Below are 19,296 nucleotides of genomic sequence, written 5' to 3' on the forward strand. Positions count from 1 at the left end.
GTGAATAATAACCCACCTCCCTTTCATCGGGAAAAAATAGCATCAAAAAGACAAAAGCTTTGACAAAAAGAACCGTCTGGTGATGGAGGTGATAATATCATTTTCACCTGATTTTTGTTTTTGATTTATTCAACCATGACTTCACTGTTTTTTGCTGCATTGTTAATGGCGGATTGAAGACAAACTGCAAATGCATATTTTACCCTAATTTGTTCCTGTGACAAACAGTTTAGTCAGTAGATAGTGGGAAGGTGACATACTTCTTGACAGCCATAGTGCTTTTCTTTGGATCTGGCATACTCACAAGAGTCTGTGAAGGAACAGGCGTGTTGCTTCTCTTTGTCTTTTTGGATTCAGGCTTGATCTGCAGGCAAGATGGCCTTGTTAAGATCTAATAAAGTCCACGGATTTTCAAGGTATGATTGTACTTAAAGTAGGATTGTGACTCCTTCAGTGTGTCAAACTGTGTTAGTGTGCGTGTGTGTGTGTGTGTGTGACGGCCTCTCCCATAAACTCATAATTGATTGTTTACTTTCACTTTTTTCTTTCTGCGCCTATAAGTATGAAATTTTAATTAGGAGAGCTGACAGGTCTGGTGCATGATCCGCAGCCTTGGATCTATCACAGAAAAAAAGAAGGAAAGACGAAATAAAAAGTGTGAGTGAGACACTTTCTCATCTTTTCCTTCCACATCCTCATCCTTCCCACCCCTGATGCGAGAGCCGGACTGAGCAGCAGGTGCCATATTACTGTGTACAGAAAAGCAATTAGGCAGCATATTGGATGAATGAGGAGTGCATTAATATTAGCAAGTGCATTTGTCAGTGGCGTTTGATGCGAGTCCTTTTCTTTTCTTTCTGCAACATTAAGATTGTGGCGCTCATAAATTCACTGCTTAAACCACCATCTGCTGCGCTGTCAGCCTACACCGAAGAGAGAGCAGAGGAGAGAGGAGCCATTTATTCCCTTCTGCCTCTCACACTGGGGAAAGAGTGAAAGACAGATAGATAAGAAGAAATGCATTCACTCCCCCTTTCTTTTTTGTTCCGCAGGGAAAGCCGATGTATTAGGATTTATGGAGATGTTTGGCTCAAACCGAGTGACAGTACTCTTAAATCTGGTTCTTTTCTTTTTGTCTGGAGTGCTATACCTTCTGCTTACCGACATATATGAGGACACATCGCTCCACGGTGAACCCGAGAAGGAGATCAATTCTCAAAGACGTAGGAAAGAACTCACAATGAACAGTTGAGTTTGCAATTACTGTACATTGTTCCTTTAGCACCGTGACAAGTTGAAAAGCAGAGGATTAAGGTTACCCTGTATACTACAAAAGCACCACGGGGGCTTGCTGTCAAAAGTGCAACAATGCAAGGCTCGGAATATTTATATCGCAGGTTTGCGAATCAATGACTTCATTTGAGGAGCACCTTTCAAATTTTGTTGAGAAATGTATTTTGCAGATTGAACTGAAGGGTTTTATTAAACAATGAAAATGACAACCAATGAAAATGTTCTTTTCTTTTTAAGAGAATCAATCGTTTTTGTTGGGGCGGCGCGGTGGATGACTGGTTAGCATGTCACAGTGCAAAGGTTGCGGGTTTGATTCCGGCCCCGGCCTCCCTGTGTGGAGTTGGCATGTTCTCCCTGTACCTGCGTGGGTCTTCTCCGGTTACTCCGGTTTCCTCCCACATTCCAAAAACATGCATGGTAGGTTGATTGATCACTCTAAATTGCCCTTAGGTGTGATTGTGAGTGCGGATGTTTGTTTGTTTCTGTGTGCCCTGCGATTGGCTGGCAACCAATTCAGGGTATACTCCACCTACTGCCCAATAACAGCTGGGATAGGCTCCAGCACGCCCGCGACCCTTGTGAGGACAAGCGGTGTATATAATGGATGGATGGATGTTTTTTGTTGCTTAAATTCACATTGTTTAAAGCAACAATTTTCTGTTCTAGATGCAAAGATAAATTGATTAAAAAAAAAAGATGAGCTCTAAATGTTATCACATTTTGAGAACATTTATTGTGCGGACCTCAAAAGTCAAAATTAAAAAACAGGACTCTATTGTGAAAACAAACAAATAAAATTAGTAAAATAATTATGACATATTTTACATGATATTAATGTACATTTAACCTAAAAGGCAGCTTCTCCTGGCTGATTTACACCATAAACTGAACTCATTTAATTTCCGGTTCTGTTTAGTGAATGCAGGCGCCTATTCATTTGACAGCTATTTTGCTTTTCAAAGTTGAATGCTCTCCGCTTTAACGCGTTTCCAGCCAGACGTCTGTGAAAAGTGTACCCGATCACCCAAGTGCATTATTCTGGTGTTAAACATGCTGACTGCGTCAGTGTTAGGTTAGGTTGGCAATTAACATATCAGTAGCTTATTCGCCGCCACTCAGATGATGGGCCCTATTTTCATCTGGCGCGTCTGGCATGGTGTGGTGCAAATGTGAAAGGGGTGGGGCCAGACGAAGTTTTTGCAATTTCGCAGACCAACGCAGCTTGTCGCAAGAGGCTGTCTGTGCCATTTGGGAGTCAACACAGCCAACCTCCAACTCCAACCATGCCCAATTAATCAACTTCTTTCCATCACTTTAAATGTGGCCCACCTGACTCGCATAGAAATTCTAGACATGCGGCGAAAGGTGAAAGAAACCCTAATTCATAAGGAGGAGATTGATTCGCTCATTCAAGAGGTCGAAGCATGCAAAGTAGGTATTTACGGAACTGCAAGCAGACCTCCACGGACAGATGATGTTAAATTGGCCGGTGGAAGTTGCAGCTGTTGTGAATGATTTCTCCCACGGCACACAGAGACCCACTGTCCAGTGCACGGTTCAATGTCCGTCTGTCCCCCCACACAGTCAGAGGTTTGCCGCGGCCAGTGGTATGGTTTTAATAAGATATAGAGGTGATAATAACGTGCTGAATTGTTAAATTTCAACAATGATTCAGAGGGCTTACCCTACACTGTTGCCATTTTTAAGAATGAAATACAATGACATCAGGCATCGAGGCATTTTATACAGGTGTTTTATTACAGTCAGAATGTTGGTATTGCGACAACACTATCCTGCATGCACAAACCCCAACAGTGAGTGAAAAAACAAATACACAAGTCCTACTGCATCTAATGCCACAATTGTGGTGAAAATGGAAGAAGTGCAGCGCTTTAGAAATATTTTCTTTCATATGAATGGTTACACTCTTTGAAAGCCATTTTCAATGAGTTTTAAAAAACAAACAAAGTCATATAAGACACATTCAGGGTAAACATAGGTTGGCTGCATGGCAACAGCTGCTTTAGCTGTGGAAATGGTTTGAAACCGTAGCACAAAATGTAGCCAGTAGATTCGTCAACAAAGAACATTCCTACGTGCAATGGCAAGAGAAGCTTTGTCTTGCTTTCACCTTCCTCCTATGCAGTGTGTCGAATGAGACCCTTTAGGTTGTGTACCGCTGTTGTTGGTACCTTAGCAAATGTGTGCAAATAAATAGTGCAGTATTAATCAATAACTTTTTACAACGCAAAAATTAAAATAGTCGATTATAAACAATAAGAAGTATAGCCTCGGTCTGCTATACTCTAGAATATGTTGATGATTGGTGATATTTTGAACATGGTATTCACGTGGAATCACTGCATAAATATGATAGGTTTGAGTATTTTTAGATACAAGACAGCAAATGTATTTCTGTCTGTCTCTCTCCCAGGCTCTCCTTCGTAAGTGTAACATTTCAACTAGCACACGTCTGTGTGCCGGGATTGTTTGTGTTCAGAAGTAGGATATATGCAGTTCGTGTATGAGTTGGGGGGTGCTCTCCCTTTCCCCATTAAAAATAGTCAGTGAAAGGAGAGAAAAAACAGACAAGTGTCAGCGGAAGATTACTGTCACACCGCTGTCACCATGACGGTGCCCTGTGGGCATTACGGGGGTGAGATTGGCGGGCGTCGGATGGTTGACGGGGAGTTTAGAGGGTTGTGGTGGGGGGTTTGAAAACCGCTCTGCTTTCTTCTCTCTCTGTTTTTCTCTCGACCCCCACCCTCCTCAGCCCTTTTATTTCCTTAGTGATTAGCTTGCCCTGCGGTGAGCACTAAGCGGCCTAATCTGTAACACTGAGGTGGTGGGTGGAAGCTGAATGACAGGGAGAGACACACAGATAACAATATACAGCACTATAATAAACATACAAATACACCATTAATACATTTTTATGTAAAAGTGTATATTTTCTTCTAAATGAACTACTCACCTTCTCTTTCCTGTGCCTTTTTGTCTAATATGTTAATTTAGTTTAATCATTAATGATAAATTATGGCACTATCCAGTTTGCTCTATCTTTTTGTCGTGTTGATTGCTTTGGGAAATTTGCACCTGATAAACAGTTGCATTTTTTTTATAATCATGGTTGTGTAGTAAGATTGGCAGTATCTTTTGATAATAAGATAAACGACCCCAAAGCAAACCTACTGTAAAGAACTTCAAGCTCATTAATGCACATTTGATGGTTGTATTCCTGTCATGTATTCATTAAAAACAAAATCTCATCCTGTGGATTATTAGTGTGTATAGATTTAATGCAAACGTACAATAACGTAAAGTGTGTTACTTACAATATGTCCACTTGAAGTGTGTTATTCATGTCCAATCTATGGAGTAATTTTGTTTTTGTCATCCTCATTTAAAAAAATCCATCTTAACAAAAAGGTACAGTAGGATGTTCGAAATGAAGGTGAGGTATTCAGTGATTTTTCTTTTCTTCTTTTTTTTGGGCGGTGGGGCAGTTTTGAAGGCTTCATTGCCTCATTTGTGGTTTTGTCACCACGTGTTATACAAAGCAGGCTCAGTGTGTGAGAATTATCTACAGCCATAAACCTGTATCTTAAGGACTACTAATATTGCCTCTTAATTGATATTCACTTTACTTTTCTTGGAAATTGTTAGCGCTACCTGTGTCATGATTTGGCCTTTTCCTCTTTTCAAATAACTTTTTATTTTTTAGTACCTTGTGGGCTTATTTTTGGTTGGGATTGATTCATTAGATGACACATCCAGAAGACTTGGCCAAGTTGTTTGAACTATTGACGACACTGACACTTGGATCAAGACAAGAGCAGCTGCTCTTCAATGCTCCTGTATTTTTGCCATGTGTCAGTCAAAGTCAGTGGGAGGGAAACAGATGTCTGAGCATTGAGTGGCCCAAGTGCAATTGCCACAGCATTTGCACACTAACATGGCAATGTTACAGCTGCCTGACAGTGTTGTGGTTAATAAATATTTTCTGTTTTGAAGGTAAAAATAAGAACACAAATTTTTAACGCATGCCATGCTAAATTGCTTTGTCTTTCAATGAAATGGAGACCACAAAGAATAAAATATATAATTAAAAATGAATTGATCTCACCGTGTACAATTAAAATTCTTATTGTAGTAGCATGCCGTATAACTAAACTGTATATTATGATATAACTATGATATGGTATAGCACAGTATAGTATTGTCACTTGTATATTATATGTTGGGAAATAACGAGCTAACCAGTGGTTACTTTTACAATGGAGTAACACTTTTGTACCACTTTCATTGCTGCTTTGACGGTACTATTTTTTTTTTCTAAAGCCAGATTGATACCCTTATAAAATGTTATTTGAGTACAAACACTCCTTTACTTGCTCCTTAACAAGAGCTGCAAGAATTTGAGCAAAATTGACAGGCTGGATAATGGTCTACAGTATTAAAATTGCAGATTCCACCCCTTTAATAGTGGGAGGACAAAAGCCGATTTCCATAGAGAGGGTATATATTTTTTTCTATTGTGAGATTAAAAAGGATTGCAAGAGGATATGCCACAATGTCCACTGCCAATTTTTAAAATTATAGAACTATCAAATTGGGACCAGGTTTTCTATGATCTAATGTTTTGAGGGCTTAGCAATACTTCCTGCATAGCAAAGGTTACAGGATTAAAAGGGTCTCCGGTGTAAATTGGAACACTTGTGCAAGGTTTCACAGAGACAGGTCTGAGGGAAATCAAACCCGATTTTATAAAATGCTTATGAAAACAGTTCAGATGTTGCATCTGTCTATTTCAAGGGGAGGGGAGGAGGTGCAAACCTGGCTCAGTAAAGGTAAGGGAGGGGAGCACAACTCAGTCAGTGCTTTTTAAAGCATCCATTTAAAATTTATTTTCAACTTCAACTTCTACTACTACTTTTTTTACTCTCTTGAAATGTCTTGCTTCCCAAAATTCTGCTCCCTGAGTGTCAGCATCACACTGCAGAGAGATATTAATTTAATAATATACTTATTATTGAGGTTGTAATAAGGGTCACTGATGGTGTAGTGGTACACGCGCCTGAGTTGTGTGCGGGCAGCGTGAGATTGGTTTCCGCTCAGTGACGGTGTCTGTGTGTGTGCCCTGCGACTGGCTGGCGACCAGTTCGGGGTGTAGTCTGCCTTTCGCCCATTGTCAGCTGGGATAGGCTTCAGCACCTCCAAGCGACCCTGTACAGGATAAGCGGTTTGGAAGATGACATGACATGACATGAGGTTGTAATATTCAGCGGTGTACAAGTGGACTGCATCATATTGACAGCTGTCTCAATTAGATACAATTCAGATTAAAACATATTTGCAAGTTCTATCAGTATGGTGCAATATGTTTCTATAACACTATAAACTGCAACAAAAATGGTATCATTCTGGGCTCCAGATCAGGCCAGATTCATTTGTTTCTTTGTTCTTAAATGTACCTTTGAAATCACAAAAATAAAGCATGTGATTTTCATTAGGTTTCTGTTATTTTTAATTATTACTTTTGTCAGTTTCAAGTTATTTAAGTGACCATTGTGCGTTTTCCTGACATCTGCCTTTAATCATAACTCAACTGCCTCCTCAATACACCATTTTGGCCCATCCGAATGTCTATTTCCTGACCCGACTTTCTCTTTTCCGTTAGCCAAAGCAGCTCTGCTTGTGCACAGATTTAACTGCCTTGTCAGTAGTGCAGCCGTCCTAATCTTTATAACAGCCTCAAGTCGGCCCTTAAGGAGTGATGAGAAAGGGAATGAATGAAAGGAGATTTTTTTTTTTTAATGACTTTTTTAATGTTTCCAAAACAAGCAAATGAGCAACCTAGCTCAAGTATGAACCTACGAGCAGGATGTTTCTGCAGCCTCCTTTTGGTCCTTTGAGAGAGAAAGGGTTGGAGTGGATAGAAGTTGGAGGTGAAACACAAGAAGCAGATCTGGCACAAAATGATCGGTCTTGTGTTCTGAATTACTGAGGGTGCCTTTTCACCCCCACTTCTGCTCCTCTATGCTTGCCCACCTTTTCTGTAGTACTCTTTCTTCCCACATTTTCTGCTTGTCATAAAATAATAGTTAAAATTTGGTGCTATGATATTAAGATCACTTTTAGGAGTCTTTGCTCCAGCTCGCACATTGTGTGAGATCGCATTTTCAGGGTCCAATTTGGCCGCCTCATTTGTGGAATAGTATTTTTTTTTCCTTTAAAAAATATCAATAAGGTTACAGTTTGGCTAAAATTATTGTAATTATGTGGCTGACCCAATTGCAGACATCAGGCGGTCGCAAACATCACATCTTTCTCAGTCATTCAAAAGGGGCCAGTGATGGTTTGGACTTTGATTTCATTTCATTTTCAAACCACCATTACATCCACCACATTTCTATTCTTTGTGGTCACAGCATCTGTAAAGGCCTTTTCTTTTCTAGCTTGACTCTGCCCCAGATTGCAACACAAGATCCATCAAAACATGGTGAGAAGAGTTTGGCGTGGACACGATTGACCTAAGTTCCATCAAATACCTATGGAATGAACTACAAACGAGATTGGGAACAAGGCCCTCTCGTCCAACATCTTCATGAGTTGACAAAAAATGCTCACCTGTTTTATGAAGCTGAGCCACCTGGGCCCTGAGCAACTGTGATGTAATTTTCAGTCAACAGAAAGTGCCAAAATGGCCGCCCCCTGAGATGGACAAAAACAGCTAGATTCTACTGATTAACTCATATTCCACAAACATAATATTAATCGACATGGCATGTTTAAACTGGCGTGTTTAGGCTACATAGAATATAATATTGTAAAGACAAGTTTTGGGTTGACTTCCCCTTTATCCCATTTGTACTATTTTTTGTAGGGTTGTTGTCGTGGTAAGCAAGCAAGTTGTCTGAATGTACAGCTACAATATTTTGTTGCATGTTTCAAAGAATTTCTTTGAGGGTTACCAGTATTGGTTGCTGTGGTGATACTGTATGTAAATACTCAACATCTAAAAAAATGCTCCGATACTACAACAGTGACAACACTTTACCAGCCTGACAAAAGTTCCAAGCAAATGGAGCAGGACCCATGTCAGCTCTGTGGATACTTGAAGGTAAACACGGATGACAACACTTTGTTAGCTGACTGCAAATTATGCTGTGCAAAATGGATGATGAACACTGCTTGGGTGATGATGGAGGCCTTCAACCATATGTGGGCCAACCAATAAGCACCAATGTTGTGGAGCCCAAGAGTCTTAAAAAGACATGCAGTCGAATGTTAAAATGTCTGCCATGATAGGTTACCCTATAAAAGGTTTTGTGTTTTTGAACAATATTTGATGGGTCACAAATGCAAGATGTAATGGAATTAGCAAGTATTGGTACTTAATTAATGGCGACTATTCAGATGAGAGTAGGCCTACTTGTACTCGTACTTGGTCTGAATTTTGCTTCCCAAAAAGTTGTATTAAACCAAGAATATTTGTGTGGTCAAAAGTGACTGATGTCGGACAAGAGGCCCTCTCCAGGTAAAATGTTTGATAGGGTTATCCCACACCTTGTATTGTGCATTGGGATGGAGTCATGTTGAAACGGAAAAGAACCCCAATAAAATTGTGAAAATACCTTGGTTAAAAAGCATTAAGATTCATTTGGAAAGGGGTCCTTGTGTTACTCATCATTGAACAGACACTTTTAAACTGCTTCATAAGCAACCATCAGAATGCATTACACCTTTTCAATCGACTTGCATGCAGCTGCTCAGTCATGGACACCCGTCCCTTGAAGCTCCCGCCACACTTCATGCAGTGATTCAGCAGAGCTTTTAAGACATTAACACTTTATCAGCCTCACCACTTGTGTCGCTTTTCCATTACAGGTTCCAGAACGGTCTCACAACACACCACAGCGGCCTCGCTTTGCCCTGTCTGACCGCTGTTGCTCTTCCATTCCAAACAGGCACCAGTCAACCAGGGCAGGTTTGGGGCAGGATCAACAGAACTGTGCAAGCCTCCGTTGCACAGTGCACACTCGCAGTGAGCAGGGTTCAGTCGAAAGATTTCACGAGTGGTGAGACTCGGCCACTGGTTTTGCAGTGATTCAAAATATGAATTGCCGTTTCATGATGTGACGATGTTGCAAATTACAGCCCACTAAATGCACAGAAGCTTTCACAAAGGCAAAAATCAATTTCCGGGTTAAAACCAACAGACCTAAACCGGTCCTTGAGAGCCCCTATCCTGCATGTTTTAGACATTTCCCTCCCCCAACATACCTGATTCAAATTATCAGGATCATTATCAGGCTTCTACAGAGCTTGCTGATGAGCTGACCGTAGTTGGTGACCCCTGGTATATTCAGTACACATAATTGTGTTTTACAACAATAACAATTTACAATGCTATATGTACCAATGGATGAAATAGTGAAGCTTAGTGTATAGGCGCCACTCGCCAGATCTCCAGGATCAGTCCAGAGCCTCGGTGGTACCCGGGCCCTTTGGTCATGGTCTCGGATGTGGTGGCTTGGGGTGTCTGTCAGAGGACTTTGGATGCCGGAGAGTGAGGACAACACACCGGTGACTTGTAGAGGTAGACTAATGAATGAGAGCTTACTCTCCATTCAGTATGAATGGAAAGTGGTAGCAGAGACAAGAAGAATATTGAAACTTGAGGTCAAATTTTACGTTAGTGGCACGCATTGCTCGCCGCCATTTCATGAATGCAAGCTGTTTGGTTTTGCTGGCACGGAAGTTGAAGAGCAAAAAGTCTTTATCAAAGAAAATACAAAGTAACTACAGAGATTAGGACTGGAGGAAATTGGACTGGGAGAGAGCTTGCATCCTCACTCGAAGAAGGTTTGACATACTGACACTCAGTAACTGAAGCTTATAAACTGCAAGACATCAGGTCTATATGACATAATAAAGGACAAAGCATAAAAGTACCATAGCAATTGCATAGCAACTGATACATCAACTTTGACTAAGACAGCAAACAAATGCAACAAAAACAATGACTCAACAAAGACCGAAGGGAAGCAAGGAACTAAATGCAAACTAAAGAGATGAGGAATGCCTGGACAAGAAAAGATTGACAAACTCAAGGGATCTGGTAACCGAGCACAGGTGGAAACACTAACCTTGGTTGCTTAACTCAAGGTATCTGTTAAGCGAGCAAAGGTGGACACAATAACCTAACGAGACAGACACATATAAAAGAATCACAAAGAAAACATGAAACTAAATTCTAAATCAAAACTAAAATCAATAACAGATCAGAGAAGGTCGGACAAAGAGTTTCCTGGCTGAACCAGTCCGGTAGACGCCCAGGAGGCCAGACGAGAGGGTCTTGGCTGGACCAGTCTGGTGGACGAGAGGTTGTTGGCATTGCTAATCCGATGGCCGTCCCAAAGGCCAGACGAGAGGTTCTTGACGGTGCCAGTTCGATGGCCTTCCAGAGGGCCACACAGAAGGTGAGGACAGCCGCCAAGCTTGTGCCACCAGAGCAGAGTCAGAGGACAGCCGAAGGCCTTCTGCCGCCTTAGCAGAGTCAGAGTGCAGCCGTAGGCCTTGCGCCGCCGTAGCAAAATAAGAAGGAGGCCACAGAGCTTGCGCCACCATAGCAGAATCCGAGGGCAGCTGCAGAGCTTGCACCGCCGAAGCAGAGTCAGAGGACAGCTGAACGCCTTGCGCCACCTTAGCAGAGTCAGAGGGCAGCCGAAGACCTTGCGCCGCCTTAGCAGTCAGAGGGTAGCTGCAGGCCTTGTGCTGCCGTAGCAGAATTGGAAGGAGGCTGCAGAGCTTGCGCCGCCAGGTAAGAGTCAGAGGGGAGCCAAAGGCCTTGTGCTGCCTTAGCAGAATCGGAAAGAGACCGCAGAGCTTGCAGCGCTGTAGCAGAATTGGAGGGAGGTTGCAGACTTTGCGCCGCCGTAGCAGAGTCACAGGGAGGCCGCCGCCATAGCTAGGGTTGCCAACTGTCCCGTATTAGCCGGGACGTCCCGTATTTTGGGCAAATTTGGTTTGCCCCATACGGGAAATTAAATGTCCTGTATATTGACTATCAACTCTTGCAAATACAGAAAACTGCAATCTACCGATCCTGTAATATAGGATGCTTTTAGTAAAGCTCTGGATGGCGATCGATTGTCAATAATGACGGACACAGACTGGTTGGCAGCTCAATGTCTTTTACTTGTATACTTGCTTGAACATACATTGCTGGTTCTTAAACAGTGATAGCACATACCAGCGCTCGCTAATGGAGACTCTCGGCACTACACATGACAGATCCTAGATCAGATAAAGCGTCAATCTGAGAACAAGCGGCAATCACTCCACCTGTCATGCAAGGACTTCTCTCTGGCTGCGCAAAATGACAGAAGACTGCTTGAGTCAGTCAAAAGCAGCCAGAAATATCCATGGAAAAAATACATTTGGTGAGTCACACTCCTCTTTTACATTTCAGATTTCTTACACGCGTTTTTTGATGAAAAGAGCCAAATTATGGTTTCATATGAGGTGACATATCGTCGCTGTTCTGTGAAAAACACTGTCCATTTTTTTCATTTTTTCTTATTTTTACGTGAATGTGGTTTCAGCATTAACGCGAAAATTAGAAAAAAAATCCAAAAGTCATACATCATGCTCACACCACCATGGTGCACATGTCCCTTATTTATTTAGGAGTGAGAAAGTTGGCAACCCTAGCCATAGCAGAGTCAGAGGGCAGATGAAGACCTTGCAGCGCCGTAGCAGAATCGGAAAGAGGCTGCAGAGCTTGTGCAGCCGTAGCAGAATCCAAGGGCAACCACAGAGTTTGCGCCGCCGGAGCAGAGTCAGAGGGCAGCCGAAGGCCTTGCGCCACCTTAGCAGAGTCAGAGGGCAGCCGCATTAAAGGACCAAAGCAACTGCATAGCAACTGATATATCAAGTGGTGATAACATTTATCACTGACTAATGTTTAAGTTTTGTTTTCATTAGTGAAGCAATGCATAGTATAATTCTTTAATATTAAGCAAATATTTATTTACACATAAAAACACCACATCTACTTCTCGGACGCCTGTAATTTGTCAGACATATTTTTTTCCTGTATCCTCAATGCCCTTTTTCTGAATGAGTGATCAACTTGTCATTTCATTCACTGACTTTTACAAATCTTGTACTGTGGCAGTGCTATGATCAGAGAGGGATATTTCTTAGTCATGTGCATGAGTAACCAGATGGAATGAAGTGGTTGTGTGTGTTTTTGCATCACTGTGATAAGTTTAAATTTTGACTAAGTTAGGTTATAACGTCAGAGTGAATATATTTTGGCGCTTTGTCAGATACACCGGTAAAAACACCAACTCTGATGGTTTTGAATAAATCAGCCTTTAGTAGTAACTGTTTAAATTATTTGTCAACAAAACATTTTTTAATGGGTAGCGCATGCAGCTCGTTCAGAAGTACAGTATTTGGGAACCGGCAGAGTTTTTATGATTCTGCCTTCATACGGCATCAAAATATTTTAATAGTGTGAAGGACACCTTTGGTAACTCAGAATACAGGACCTCGATTTTCAGGGCAACAACTCACAAGTAGTTAATAGGTCAGATGTGATCCATTCCCATGTAGCTTTAACGCAGCGAGAGCCCCTATCCATCCTGTTTTAGATGTCTCCCTCTTCCAACACACCTGATTGAAATAATAACTCGCCAGCAAACTCCGAGAAGCCTGATAACCATGATGAGGTATGTAGAAGTCTCCAAGTGAACATCAGGTTTTGCTGTCTTTTGATTGAAGCAGAATGACTCTCAACGCCTCGCTCTTTAACTGCAGTACATGCTGTATATACAGTGTTGTGAAAAATATTTGCCCTCTTCTCAAATTTTTATTTTTTTTTGCATAGTTCTTCCACTTTAATAATTAAGATCGTCAAACAAAGAGAATTTTTATACAAGATAACCCACGTAAAGACAAAATGCAGTTTTTAAATGGTGATTTTATTTATTTAGGTAAAAACTACTCAAAACTACTTGGTCTTGTGTGAAAAATTACTTCCCCCCTTGTTAAACCATGAATTAACTTTGTTGAGTTCATTTTCATTGGCCGCACCTAAGACTGTTTAGCTCCAGAGCTGTTCAATCAATAAATCAACCAAATAGAACCAAACCTGTCACCACGGGCAGGCCATAGTGGGACTGGCCTCCCCACCAAGTTGCTTGTGCCTTGTCCCTTTGTTGACCACTTCAACTGCACCTGCAGCTGGTTATATTTGCTGTATGGCTAAATGATTTATCATTATCATAGCTATATTCAGATATGAAAATTCAAGATGATTGCTGTATATCTTAAAATCAACTTTTCCGGCTCAAAACTGCCTGTCCTTGAAAGCAACGCTAAGGACCTCCAGTCACAGCCCTTATTTCATGCTAGCCAATGACAAACAAGTCATTCTGCATTATTTGGAGGTATTTTGGATTAAAAAAAAGAAAACACCGGGCTCTTCATCAGAGCGAAGTGTTGTGCAGGTGGGCCGAGCATGGAACAGTGGTGAACCTTCTCACAAAAAGAATACAGCGAGGACTCATCCAGGAGGTCACAAGGGAACTAAGGACAACATCTAAAGAACTGCAGGTCTCCCTTGCCTTAGTTAAGGTAGTGTAAAGAAAATGGATGTCAGATCGGTTGAACACAGGGGCTTGACCCCCTAGCCTCCTCCGCCAGACCTGGAATCCACATAGTGGATTTTTTGCAATAACAGAAAAGAACAGTGCCAAGTGTGATTTGTGTAATAAAGTGCTCCGCTACTGTGGTAACACCACAAATTTACACAAACATGAAAAAAGCTCACCCTACAGAGAGCAACGTGCTGCAAGTGAAGTTGAGGTAGGAGGAGGATGGGGGAGATCCCCAAGCCAGAACACCCCTGCGGACACAGACTGGCAGAGGCTTTTCAGCCCCCCCAAAAAATCAACAATAGTTTGTAATATTTATTTGTAACATATAATAAAATTTACAATAATATTTTATTTTTTGTAGTGTGAAAGGTTTTTACATTGTATTGTTTACTCTATTTGCGCTTTCTGACTTTATTTTCAAAATATTGTGCAATGGAAGGTATTTTAGTTGTCAACTTGACATTGTTGTATTTGTATTTTCTTTACATTGCTGCTTTTTTGGGGTTTGACTCTCTTGACTTTTGTTCTGAAACAGTTGCAGTAGAAGTATTTTATTTTTTTATACTGATAAAGTTTGCATTGTTGTTATTTAATAAAAAATGGGGTCAGAACTGACGAAATGTAAGGACGGAAGCGCTTTAAACGGACGGGGTCGGAGGATGATTATGTTTATGAATAAGGACAGAGAGACAATGGTGGAAGGGTGCCCAGGTCGCGGACAGAGGATGAATTGGCAAAATAGGGTAAGGTGTTCATCTCTGATAGTTACGTGAAAAAATACAAGAAAGATTATGTCAAGAAACTCATCATTGCAGTGATATGTCAGTCACAAATGCTCTTCTTTTCATAAAGCAGGGATTGTATTTGTGTTCCTCTGTTTTATCAACATATGGACATGATCAACATAAGACTAAAGAAAACTCTTGTATGGCAAATGCCAATGGTAAAAAGATGTATTTATTATTATTATTATTATTATTATTATTATTATTATTATTATTATTGCGACCACCACCCGACCCTGTTATGTTGGTCATTTAGTAGCAATTCCCACCCCACAGTATTTACTCACCAACTAACTAGCTAACTAACTAACTTTTTGTCAAAAAAACGATTGAATTTTTCTGAACATCCTTTGGGATCGAATCAGTGCTATATCATAACAGGAATGCTGTTTCACTGCTCACATTCAGCATAATGCTATAGGAGGGCAGTTCACACAGTACAGATGGATCATGAGCCGGAATGTGCCAATGAAAGCAAGACTTTGAAGGCAAACAAATGGAATAAAGTATTCTTCAATGCCCAAGTCAATAGCCTGATATAAACCCAACAGAGTAGGCAAACGAGAACTGAAAATGCCAGACCCACAAACAAGCAACGGCTGAAGGTGGCCTTGTTAAGCATTCCAGGGAGGAAATTTACATTTGTGTAGGTAGCTATATTATGACTTTTCTATGCACATTAAGCTTCTCAAGAGCATCAGAAAATAAACATCTGCGAGTAGCAATTAAGCACAATAACTCGAGGAGAAGCTGTGATGGATCACCATAAACGTGAGATTGTTTTTAGTGTTGTTTTAGTGTTAAGCTATGCAAATTGCCACCTATACAGTCTCGACTTAGTCGGTATATTGATTTCCCCACAATTGAAACAATTGTTTATTTTCTTGAAGATCAGTGGATAATTCTTTGAAAAGGCGGGACAGCAGTTTTCTGATAAGGAACAGAGTAAAAATGAAGTATAGTAGGGTCAGCTCATGAATAAAAACAACATTTAAAAAATGGAAACAAACATACTATATGCATTTCTGAAATGTGCATCTGTATCTATGCAGCTATGTGTGTGTCTGTGAGGGGGAGTCATGTCCATGCAATCACCTTTGGAAAAGCAAATGCTCAAAGTTACAAGTACTGTATACACTGTGCACACTTGAACTACAAAATGAAATACTCATAAACATGTTTCACTCTCCTTAGGTATCAAGCATTTTTTAAATGCAGAAGACAAGTGAATTCAGTTGAGTAAAATTAGGAAAAGTCACCACTAAAAAAAACTAAAATGAACACTTGCATTGGTTTTTACTTTATCTTTTTATGTAACCTTTATTCATCCCACATATTTTGCTTTGTTTCATTAGCATGTATAATTTAAAGGCATAAAATTGATCAATGAAATCAAAATTGAAACAAATTAAAAAATCTTCTATCCTTCAAGATTTTTTTTTAGCACTGTAACATAATACATTATATTGTAATGAGCTAGGATATGGATGTTTTATCGTGTTGTGGGGTGGCGGTCTTGTGACAAACATATCATGTTCTGTTTCTTTGAATACTTGTATTTACACACATTGATTGCTGGGTAGAGACAGAGGTATCACCATGCCATGCAGTAGCTGTGCTCTGTTGTAAATGAACAAAAGTTTACTGTCTAACGTCTCAGTGAACCTTGGAAGACGTTATAATGTATTGTTTTCAAAACATCGTTTCGTATAGCCAGACTCAAAGCCTCGATGTAAGCTAGATAGCGCTGATGCGGTGCCTCAATAAGCTACCAATCTAAAAAAATATTACTGCTAAATATTATTTCACATAAGTTGAACATATTCAACATAGACTAGAGCAACCATGAATACAGTATATTACCTGACTGGCTGTGGTCTGCCTGGGATGGCAAGTTAGGGGGGCGGGGGTCAGAGTGGGAGTGAATTCTAAACACACTTGTTACACACGCTATGAAGACAATAAAAGGAACATTTATATTTTGTAGCAGAGCAGGCTTAAAGCGGTCTAAATCCATCATATTCCACAAACACAATATTAATCAGAATGCCTTGTTTCAACTAGTGGGCCTGCATAGAAGATATTCTTTTAAGGGTAAAATGGGCACCCAATGCCCTTTTCATAATGATCCATTTAATTAAAAGTAAAAGAGCACAACACTTAATCACACACTTTATCTCACATTGGTAGTGTAACTTATTTTTCATCATGTATAGCTATTCTTACAAACCCAATGCATCCACACACGGAGAATGCACACAAACGCACGCACACATACATCTACCTCTGATGTGAATGACCCCAGTGCTACAGGCAGAGTTTTCACAATAAACTAACCTTGATCAATAACCTGCTGTAGACCTCGGCTAAACCTGCTGGTCCCCCTACTGCTGGATTTCAATATCACGGCTGTTTGAACACTATAGCCGAAGGCCAACTGTGTGTGTGTTCATGTGTGCATGCAAAATATGTTTCCGCGTTTTTGTGTGCGCGTACATTAGTGTGTATATACTGAACTGTTGCCGCTGCATGAATTTTTGAGAGCCTAGAGCATGGGTGATTGTGTTTGTGGTTTTGTGGATGCTGCATATGAGTGCTTAAATAAAACTTGTGCATGATTTTTTCAGTGTCTGTGAGCATTTGTGTACGTGTGTTTGTGTGTACGTGTCTTAAGTTGTGTGTTCAACTGATGCCTGGGGGTCTGCAGTGAACGGTGCTAACCGGCCCTCTGAACTCTTCCCTGGGATGAAAAAAAGAAAGCCACTGGGCATGTGCAAGAGGACAGCATGCCATTTACCTGGGCTACGGATGTTTTTTAAAAACTGGCAAGAGGGACTTGAACACTTATATACTCACACACACACACACATAGATACACACGTTCACACAATAGTAGACACTCCAGCCTTTCGCCTCAAACGCAAAAGCACACCTTTGCTCCCTTGTCTCAAACACAAAACCACTTCAAACATTTTCACATTTATTTTATTTATTTATTTTGGGATGTGATACAGACAGAACTACTCTTACATTAAAAAAGCCAAACCACTTTCTTCATTTGCCCTTTTCTCACTTCCTGTTAAAAAAAAACCTGCATCAGAGGGACTTGTTAGTTTACATCCAGTGTTATGAAAAGCAGGACTGTGTACGCAGTGAGATGAAGCTGTGGGTTTGCTGGCATTTCAATGTGGCTAAATGCTTGGAAATAAACTACAAGCGGTGACACAGTACTGCAGTTCATCAAGTCATTTCACCTCCTGTGTGTATGTCACGGAAATACGACTTTTCTGAGAAATGGCTACAATATGTCTACTAATTTAGTAATAAATCACAGGAGAGGTACAAAAACCATTATCCTCACCCTCTGCCTTACCTGAACCTGCATTAGGCATGAGTGTGTGTGACTGTGGGAGTGTGGAGTTGAATACCGCTGACCCAGATGTGTTAAATTGGGTCATGGGAACACCACCGCCCACACACTGGGGGTTATGGGGTAAGCTTAGTGGTGGGTGTGTGCGTGTGTGTGTCGGTGTGCAGACAGGGTTAGGACACTGGGGCAATGCCCTGATTATACTCAGATTAGTTTTGGGATTTCACTGCTCCTCCTCTTGAGCTTTACTTCTCCCGATAATGCTGTCTGTTCCTTTTGTTTCCCCCCCTTAGTTTTTTTTTGTTCCCTCTGCAATTCTTTTACTCTTCTCTTAGCTCTGAAACATATTTTTAGAGCTGTTGGTCTTATATATTTCCAAAAAAGCCCCAAAATGCGCATAAGAACAAAAGTAAGAGGTGATGTTTCTACCTGTCCAAATGTATTAAGTGAAGCATTTATCATTTGCAGAGGTGGGTAGTAATGCACTGCATTTAGTTCTTTACATTTACTCAAGTAACGTTTTGGGTACCTTGTACTTATAGAGTGCAGCATACTTTACAGAGCTGGGCATTTTACAAAAACTTCCCGGTCCGTTTATTGCCTTCCGCCTACAGCCGGGGTACTCTTCTGCCCAGGGCCGTCTTTACCTACTCATAGGCCCCGGGGCTAACCATCTAATATGGGTCCCCCTCCTCAACCCTAAAGCCTTTATCCCAAATTAGGGACGAACATTTCCAACTGTTGGCAAAGTTAGAAAAATGCACGTTCACGTCAGGGTTCGTCCCAGGTTGTAAATGTTCGCCAAACTGTCATCATGCCGCTGCTACGGTCCTGTCAGCTTGGCTGCGTAAACAAATGCACATGGGCATCAGTCACGTGATGTTGGGAGCTATATCGAACTATCTCTACATCAGGATTGGCTGAAATTGTCACAGTATATGGTATGGGAGTGTGATTGGTCCGCGGATACCACAATGACATGATTGACTGACAAATAAATGACAAAATAATGTGGAATTCAATGCCTTCCGATAGGCCCCCTAGAGCGGGCTTCGTGTACTGCAGTGGCAAGTGAATTCAAACAAGTGACACAATAATATAAAACTACTCAACTGTAGCACTTTTGATAAGCCCTCTCTACAGCCTCGGCACAGCACAGAATTGCCTGTGGCTT

General features: G+C 41.0%; 1 protein-coding gene and 1 long non-coding RNA gene across 3 annotated transcripts in view; both read left to right on the forward strand.

The window, feature by feature from the left end:
* LOC147139491 (uncharacterized) overlaps positions 1–19,296 on the forward strand; it is a 270,401-nt gene that overhangs the window by 21,155 nt on the left and 229,950 nt on the right. The gene's annotated exons all lie outside the window — the stretch shown is intronic.
* On the forward strand, positions 10,231–12,532 carry LOC147139492 (uncharacterized). 2 transcript variants are annotated; one of them, XR_015088688.1, is made up of 3 exons: positions 10,231–11,119; positions 11,539–11,741; positions 11,989–12,532. It is a non-coding gene; the product is annotated as an uncharacterized LOC147139492 (long non-coding RNA). The 2 variants fall into 2 exon arrangements; XR_015088689.1 differs by having other exon boundaries at positions 11,593–11,741.

This window comes from Filicampus tigris, chromosome 11, assembly GCF_054856515.1.
Source record: "Filicampus tigris isolate MCC_2025a chromosome 11, RoL_Ftig_1.0, whole genome shotgun sequence".
Taxonomy (NCBI): domain Eukaryota; kingdom Metazoa; phylum Chordata; class Actinopteri; order Syngnathiformes; family Syngnathidae; genus Filicampus; species Filicampus tigris.